Genomic DNA, 9586 nt, shown 5'->3' with positions numbered 1-9586 from the left:
GAATGGCAAAAAGGTATGATGCAATGAAGGCAATGTTAGAAACCGACATGGTTAATTTGTAGGGAAAAAACCTAAGCTTTGGGTTTTTCTTTTTTCTATCAAGCATAAAATAAAATACATCACACCTTATCAATTTTCTGTAAGTTACCCTCTAAGTTTACAGGATTGTAAAACATCTGGGCTCGCATCAATTTTTAGATTTCCCCAGAGTCAGATGCCTTTTCAGCTGGTATGTTAGAAGCGGTCTGAAGTAAAAATTTAAAGATACATCCATATTCATCATTTTGTCTTATTTCCAATTTTTGATTACTTTTCTACATATTTTCCTACAGTATCTCTAAGAATATTTAATGTCTATTTTAAAAATATCGAATTTATCTCCTGGGACTATACGAAAATAGATTTGAGGGGGTCTAAATTAAAGCAAAATTAAAAGCAAAAGAATAAAATCGATAAAGTAAAAAGGAAATAAAATTGATGATACTGTAATTAAATTTTAGATTTGTTCATGCATTTCTAGGCAGTCAGGACAAAATAATTTATGCAGTAAGTTATTCATCTCCGATCATAAAGGAAGAAAAATCCAGTGCTGAGGTGGTTGATATTTTGTTTTGTGTTTCCTCTTCCTCCTTCTAAATTCTAAAACAGTGTCCTATGGACCTTCACAGAGATGACATTAATGTAGTGGCACATGTTTCCAATATTCATACAGTAACTATAGGCACAGATTACCAATGACTATTTGTTATGGAGGTTTTTGATCAAGATCATTGACTTCATATTTTTAAAAGTGCATCTGTATGCATGAAAATGTATTCGTTAAAAACAGATTTTTATTTGGAGTAGTTTCAGTGAGAAAAAAAAAGCCTTCAGATTTCACCTTCACATTCCATATGTAACATACGAAGTTGCTTAAATAAAATAAGCATTCTTCATCAGCCATTTGGCACAAATCTCTACCACATTAACTATCACACCTTTAATCTTTACCGGGTAGGTTAGCATGTAGCCACACATCTGAACATCTGTGACTGCACCTGCTGCCCTGGGGGTCTGAGGCAGAGCCGTGTCCTGAGCCCGGAGGAGGAAGCCCTCTGTGTGGGCCTGGTGGACGTTTACTCTCTCACTGACACTGTGGTAGAAAGCGTCCTCCACCTCCTTTAGCATCCCCAGAAGACACTAGGCTGCTTTCCTCTGCAGCTAGAAGAAATCAGGTGTGTTGTTGACATGACAGCATTATCTGAGTTTGATACCAGAATTGCAGTTCATTAAAACAGAGTTTTTTATTTATAGAATCATAACAATCATGGCCTATTTCACAGCATGCTGATATGCTTGGTCCTTTTCTCATAGACTCGGTCAGCTGTAAGTCTTCATCAAATGACGTAGATGGTGATGTCGTGAGGGCTGGGCTACATTTTAGTTACTCTTCTCTGTTTTAAGGATTTGACAGGGCATGTAGACAGGTCATATAAATGGGTGAAGAACATTGTAATGAACCGATTAGCGACCCTTTATGCTACTTAAAATAAGAGGTTACAATAGAAAGAAGAGACCTTTTTAGCATGAATTTTTCAACCCCACCATCAAATATTAATATTTTTAATAGTTCTTAACAGTGACCTACAAAACTGTACTGCACAGTGTATCACGCTGGCTTTGCTTCATGTATACTGAGCTGTTTCCTGCCTTAAGCTCTTTGAGGGCAAACCCACACTTACAACCCTTAGGGATGGGCACGTAGTGGATGCTTAGGCGACATGTACTTGTCAACTTCTTACATCTAGTGGCTCTACGAAGTAGACAAAAAACAGTAGGTGGAAAAAGGAAAAGAAGTAATACCTGGAAGAATGGCAAATAGCTGTCAAGATCGGCTCCGAAAATATACTCTGGGCAGGTAAGTTAATGATCATTGTTCTCTCCTTTTGAGTATAAATTCTACCTTGGATTCCTCATCACAGTGCCCCTGGCAGGTATAATAAAAAATGTAGAGTGAATATGAGAAAAAAAAAACCTATTTACTATCTTTGGTTACAATGATAGCCCTGATTTGCCTCAGTTCAGCTAAAAACAAAACAAAAAACCTATGAACAAGTCAACATAAAGTTTTAAAAAATGCAGCTTGTTTTATTTTTATATAAACTAAAACACCAGAGTTCATCGCTTCCTATATTAAATACATAAATTATAAAATAACCATTCATAAAACTTTACATACAATAAGTGGATTCCAGTCTCTACGGTAATACATATAGTACATGTACATGTTCGCTGTACTTCAGAGGATCATTCTGGTGAAACTCAATTTATATTTTTCTTCCATTAACAGACAAGCACTGAAGCAATATATGGACTCATGCTAATGAGGTGAAAAAAACCCCAACTGAGGCAGCTGATTGGATGAAAGCTCTGAGAAATTGGCCCCCTGGCTACATGTATGCAGTAGATATCTGGAGGATTATGGATTCAAACACCTTGGCTCTACACTTGAGTCCCCACAGACTTGGATCTTGAAGGTTAAAACATGCATGAACTCTTCTGCAAATGGGATTTTAGTTGATAAAAATACGAGATTTTGGCTGATATTAATACTGTAGATTGTGCTGGACTTACTGTTGCTCTCCCCAGAAAACCATCGGCATTACTACAAGGCAGGTTTGAGGGCTTGGGTGATGCAAAACCAATGAAAAGTTCTTTGCCTCAGTCTACAACAAGGGAGAGTAGTAATGAACAGAAGGTGGGGGAAGAGGGATAAGAGGCAGGTGAGGAGAGGAAGAGCACAGACACCTGATGCTGAACAGAAACATGAGTTACCCAGCAGTGTCAGGGAGACCCCTTCCTCAAGTCCTCAGTGGCAGGACGGACGTACACATGTAATAAGCACGCACACCATCATACTATATACAGAACACGTATGTGTGTATATGTACATCACATTTATAAGTGTTTGGATTTTGATCTGCCTCATTATTATGGTTAATAGGGGAAACAGGCACATTTTGTGAGATGTCAATCAAATATTAGTGATTCCTGTTATCAACGGATGCTGGGGATATGCTTTTGGGAAACTGCATCATCCACAATTCAGCGCGTTTGTGGAATCTTGATTGTAAGCAAAGTGGGACTCAAAGTTGTTCATCCACACCACTCCCACCATGCAGAATTTTGATATAACAAGGATGGAAATAGAAGCATGGGTACAAAGACCTCAATGCAGAAATACAGAGACAAAAACAGGGAACCAACCAACGACTTGCACCTTTGAGTTTGAATACAGAAAATGATAATCCTCCTGTTCTTCGCCACATTGCCCCTGAAGTATATCTTTAGTAATTTTGATTGAACATTGGACTCTCAACAATAGAAGATTTATTTAGGAAGAACTAAACTGCCAACCTAAAGGCAGCAAAGGAATGCGAATCTGCCCTGCCCTGTACTGAAACGGAATCACAGAGGATCAACTCCAACCTTCTATTATGTGAGTCCTCTTGCCAACACTCCTGAAATTCAGTCTCAAGACAACATGTTACATAGAAATAACAAGGCAGTTGAATGGAGTGGAAATGTTTCTCTCTCAAGACCTTGTGACCTACTTTTTTTTTTCCTTTAGAATGTAGAAGTCCACTCACAGAACCATTATGGAAGCACTAACTCATTACATAAGCAGTCATCTAAGCTTTGATAACTGATCTCTCAAAAGTTATACTGAACTTCTTCAATATAGTAGATAAATGTATATATTTTCTGTGCCGCTCTTTGACAAAAAAATGCAATTAAATATTTAAAAAATAAAACGCTTTCCATGTATTTTGATGCAACGTAACACATGTTCCAATTATTTAAACATCAATGCAAAACTGATGAATATTTTGTTTCCATGAAAACCTAAGCATGTTAAAAAGATTTGCTTCATTTTAAAACAATAAACTTCTGAATTTCATTGAAGACATTGAACATACATGAATTACACAAGTTTTACAAAAAGTTGACAGTAGGCAAAAAAGAATAAGTTTGCCAGAGATTTATTTTAAACTTAAAGCAAAGTTAATTGAAATAAAATACTGTAGCAAAAATTATTTGGCAAAACTTTATTTCCTCTATTACTAGTAGAGAACAAATGTCCACTTTCTACTCCAGTGATGACCCATGAGCCCTCTACATCATCTCTATCCTACTTAAGAACCATGCCACCTATGTGAAGGTATTTGTGAATGGAAGGAAAAACGTCAAAGAAAAATTTATTCTTCCATCTCTAAAATCTCACTATTGGCAATAATTTCATTTATACGACACAGGTTAAAAGGAATCTTCTATTTATTTTCAGCAAATTCTAGTGTTTCCTAAAATAAAACTTGGTGGCACTATAAAAGTCGATTTAGTAATAGATGCTTTCTATTATGATAGCCAAATATAGTCTTCCATTTTTTTTCCCTTTTCCATAAAAATTTTCCTGTCTTGAATAACTGCTAGATTGGGGTTTTCATTTTATCTCAAGCTATTTTTAAATATTGTCAGTTATGTTAATTTTCCAAGAGATGAATATTTTGTTAAGAAAATATTAAGTAAATCAACCCTGGAAAATGCTGTTTTGATTGCTACTAACTCATTGGCCAAATGTGTCAGGATAGTTACAAAAAAAAATTAAAGACCAGACTGGGGATTATCCACTCTTTGTAAGAAGTGGGGCCACAGTAAACCTCTTTAGTAGTAACGAGATTCTCTTTTTACTGTTGCTGTACATCATCTACAAGGGCAGCATCATTTACATACGGTCCATTTCCATGGATCCATGAGTGACTGTTCAAGTACATTTACGATTTTGCTGGTTTTTATAACTGGAAGTGGGTAACAGATGTACCTATAATAATATTTAGCCTTATCTAATAGTACATTAATTTTGAGGATCATGAGTGAGACTTGGTAAAAATGTTACCTTTTACCTAAAGTCTAGAGAAATTTGCTATTCTCCTTGATCTTAAGCAACAAGAACCCCTCCTTTTGCATTCGCCCTAAACACACCTAAAGTTGCTTAGATGGTTATTCTAGGTATTGCTCTTCTGTGATTCTTTTCATGTGATGCAATCAGATTCATAGCAGATAACGTGTATGATTAAACCATAGAATTTTTACAAGTGTTTCTAATCATTAAAAAATAGTCAGCGTTCCGATATAAACTACACTTTTTTTGGGGGGGGGAGGGGGGATGGAGAAAGCAGGATGAATTGAAGAAAAGTAGGTTTGGTGGTGGAGATGGAATATGAATTTGCTCAGATGGACCGCGGCACAGCCAATGAAGAGCAAGGGAAAAGTTGAAGATACGGGAGAGTGATGTGTTGATCCTTGAAAGGTGTGGGTCACAGACTGTAGTGGCACCTCTTTCACATTGCTGCACAATAAGTCTACTATTCACATTAAGCCACCCAGTCGAACAAAGTATTCAGCAGAAGGATAATTATTTTGTAAATTCCCAGTCACATCACTGGACCTCCCCCCCCCCCCCCCAAATGGAAGGGATAATCAGATCATGTCATGCTGTCGGTTCACTCCAACCTTAACTTTATGGTTGGCTCTCCTATGGTAAAAGTCGAGTTTGATATTATGGTGTGCATATGCAGTAGGAGAGCTGGGAGATACTCATCACTGAAATGACACATCCTACCTTGTTCAGTAGCAGGAGATGATCTATTTACTATAGGTTATCAGAGATCCTGGCTCTGGATCTCTCGATCTTTATTGCTAATAACGTCCCTGGTAGTTTGAAGGGAAAGCGTCATTGCTGCAGGCTGAGATCTAACCAAAAGGAAGCATTATTGTATTATGCAGGGGACTCTTCTTCTCAACAATACAAAAAATTCAAATAATAATAGCAGTCATAATAATTACAAAGCACTTTGTGCTACTTTAAGCACCTCTTGTTCCAGAATTGCAAAAAAAAAAGAAAGAAACTTTATGAACAAGCATTTTAACCTCATTTTGCAGATGAGGAAACTGAGGCACAGAGAGGTTATGTGACTGGGCCAAAGATACCAAAGATACCTGTGTCATCAGTAGATGTAAGAACAAAAAATGGAGCCCAGCATTGTAGCTTTTCTTGTACATTCTTCAGTTATTGTCCTGGCTTTGAAAATGCCAGTGCTAAAACCGAAGATACTGAACCCACATATGGGGGCATTTGGGTAGCATTTCATAGAAAAGAGTTTCTGGCTCCCTACACACCTTCTCTATGCATGAGAATTCTAGCCCTGTAAATAAAACCTTGACAACTTGAAAAATTGAGGCTGTTTTGTTATCTACAGTAAATGAGGTGTAAAATTAGCTTTTCGGGAACATTTATTTGCTCTCAGACCTGAATCTAAGACTCAGTATTCTATAACTTAGGAAAAGTCCCAGGCTTCAAATTGACACTGGTAGAAAACAACTTTATCAGTAACATAATGTTACTTCTGTATAAAATAGTAGAGCTATCTTTTTGTTGTCAGCTCTCTGGGAAAAAAAAAAAAAAGGTTATCGATCTATATGACAAGAGGTTTGAGTGCTCCAGGTATATCAGGCCATTTAAAAAATAATCATAATTTAGTTTGATATTCACATATCTGTGGCAAACTCAATAGCTGGTAGAAGTTTAACTTATCACCTCTATGGTGTTTTTACTCAAATAACATAACATTTATTTACAGACATTTTAAGCAGCCATTTGAACACCAGTATTTCAAAAACTGAAAGATTCAGGGATGCTCTCTGGCCCATGTTCCCTATAGATGTTGGCATTCTAAAAAGAATTAAGTCAGGGAGCTTTTGATTTAGAGCATTATCTTCTTAATTTTTCGATATGAACGAGATCAGTCTGTTGTTCATGGAGGAACACAGATGTGACGGAAGGTCAAGGAAACAGCAAGTCTGCTTTTATTTTTCACGTTATGTTCGCCTGAGTCCTTGGCCTTGTCGCCAGTGTAGTCGCGGTCATTGCGATCTGCCCCTCATCTGTCATCTGTGGAATGAATGCAGTTGCCAGCTCTACCTTCTGCAGAGAAAAACTGGAGAGTGCTCTTTTTCCCGTTCACATTGCAGATGTCTCTGTTCCTGAGTTTTAAACAATAATAAAGACAGAAAAGCAAATCCCTGTATTAAGAAACCAGACTTTTCAAATGAAACATTTTATTGTAAATAGCTCCTTATAGGTATTCCTCGTGCTTCATTCCCCACCCACCCTTGTGTTTTATTTGTTTTGATTTTTTTAAAATGCTGTTTATTTCAGGACTAGTGTTTCCATGGGGTGTGGTGTTACAGTAAAATGGCCCCCCCCTGCACAGCAGGGGCAGAATGTTTCATTGTAACTTTGGTTCCATGCCCGAGACATCTTTGCTTGATCTGCTGAAACTGTTTCCATTGCTGAATTTTTTCTTTACACAATATATGTTTATAGTTCTTTTCTTCTGGTTTGACATATACATGTTTCATTAAATGCAGCATATATTGTAGATTTTCAACAGGGTCATGTAGGAACTGTCAAGTAAGAAACCTTGAATAATGGCTTTAAAATACATAGTTGTAGTCCTGGCTACAGGGTAGTTCTTAATTTTCGATCTCCCTTTCACTGCTGTAAACATTTCTGCCATCTTGAAGGTTTAGAAGCATTTGCCTTTCTGGGGTCTTATCCATGTTTTCGATTAGTCTGTAAAACACGGAAAAGTCTTTAATCATCATTTCTGTCAATAGCTGAAACAGAAAAACACTAAACCTTATTTTTAAGAAAAAAGTAGTTTTTATTATTTACCATCTCTTTGAGTTGTATGATCTTGTGCAAGTTATATAAAGAAAGCTGTTAAGCTTAATTCCATTAATTTGAAATGAGAAAATAGAAGTATTTTATTTCAAAGGTGGTTGTGACGTAATGCATATAAAGCAACCAACGCTTCTTATCTCACTCTAAGTGGCCTGAAATATTAAATATTATCATTATTACCTTTTGCTCTGTGGCCTTCCAAGGTGATGCCTTAAGAAGCTTAGTTGAATCATCATGCCCCTAAATACCAATCTACTATTTTGAAAGATCTTTCTATCCCTTTGGGTGACTTACTTTTATGTTATACTTCCTTCCAACAATTGTATCTAATGGCAGGTGGTTGTCCCCAGAAGTCCAGAGCCGAGGATTCCCTGTGAAATTTCCCACACAGGTTTCCTGGTTGACCCCAAAGGTGTCCCTGAAAAGGTGCTTCCCTGGGTTACGCCAGTCAGGGCTCCTAGTTCTGTTTCTCTTTAAGTCCATGTGTCCGGGTTTTCACTTGCATAGAAGTTTAAGACATAATGCTCTCTTAAAAAAAAAAAAAATGCTGGAAATGGTGTGGGGGACGTGCTCTTATGTGCTGCTTAACGTCATGGCTTTTAGAGTCTGAATGATGTAGATGGAGAAAAATATTTCTATTTTCTCACTGTGTGCCCAAGGACAAGTTATTTAACTTCTCTGTCTTAATTTCCCAATCTATAAAATAAAGATACTGACTCTGTAGCAGGATTCTACTGGTACCCCAGAAATGGTGACCAAATCTACAGTGGTGGCAAAGGGGCACTTAGTACCCCAAGGACACTTGCAGTTCACCATGGAATTCACACCTGCAGAGCCACTCTATCTGCTCCAAAAGACTAGATTAGATTGGGATAAAAGTGACGGAGTCACAGAGAACCAGCAGAAAGGAAGGTCCATGGCTGGGATGAGAGTTAGAAGGAGAAGCAGGTAACAAAAGGCTTAAACAGAAATTGGTGATGCTTGTACAAAGGAGACTCACATTCTGGTGCTCAAACACAGAGCAATGCTCATCTTCCTTTGTCTCTCTGGGCAGAGAACTGGAGAGCGATGGTGGGCAGAGATGGGGACAGTAGCTCCCTTCCTAGCAAGAAGCAAGCAGCTGGGGCTGGTACCACCAATGCTGGAACCCAGAGTGGCAGTGAAGAGCTGGGGGCTCAGCCAGTCAGGGAAAGTGCAGTGAGCACGCCCCACACGGCTTCTGAGCAATTCACACATATGTTCCCCACATGGCCCGTCTTTTATCCTCTCCCAAAGAAAAGACACGGAGAGCTAGTCTGGTCAGTAACAGCCAGAGGAACAGTATCAACCTCAGGGAGAGTGCTATAACCACTGCCAATGGGATTGAGAGACAGGGACCCCTCTCTCCCGTCTCTGCCCTTTTGAAGAGCTGGGCCTCAAAGGGAAGGGAAAGAAATCTTATACAGAATTTTTAAACTCCACTAGATTTTCAAGAACTGAAAGTGACTAAAAATTTTGGGAACCAACCTAAGATTTAATTGTAGGATGAGAGAGAGAAATAACACAGAACTTGAGTAAAAGCCATGCGCTGAGAAAAAGATTATGTTCATATTTACATCAAACTGGAATGAGAGACCTAAACAACTAGAATATGCCCATATTCCCTTCTCAAGAAGAGTACTGATCAGAATGTATATACAAGATACTTTAAGGTATGCGTATGTGTGTACATGTGTACGTAATATGTAGCGTATGTGTGTTTGTATATGTAAATAAATATGTAAACACAAAAGTCATTTACTTGCAAACTTTCCACTTACATGC

At 37.8% G+C, this 9586-nt stretch overlaps 1 protein-coding gene across 3 annotated transcripts in view; it reads right to left on the bottom strand.

Moving 5' to 3' along the window:
* Positions 1-5973: 5973 nt before the first annotated feature.
* Positions 5974-9586, bottom strand: part of JAKMIP2 (janus kinase and microtubule interacting protein 2) — a 132018-nt gene continuing 128405 nt past the window's right edge. For all 3 annotated transcript variants that reach the window (XM_016150319.2, XM_016150321.2, XM_016150320.2), the window contains one exon: positions 5974-7672. The gene's annotated coding sequence lies outside the window, so the exon portion shown is untranslated. The remainder of the gene's footprint in view (positions 7673-9586) is intronic.

The sequence above is a fragment of the Rousettus aegyptiacus genome, unplaced genomic scaffold, assembly GCF_014176215.1.
Source record: "Rousettus aegyptiacus isolate mRouAeg1 unplaced genomic scaffold, mRouAeg1.p scaffold_m13_p_7, whole genome shotgun sequence".
Taxonomy (NCBI): Eukaryota; Metazoa; Chordata; class Mammalia; order Chiroptera; family Pteropodidae; genus Rousettus; species Rousettus aegyptiacus.
Note: the sequence above shows the minus strand (reverse complement) of the source record. Positions and strands in the feature narration are given on the sequence as shown.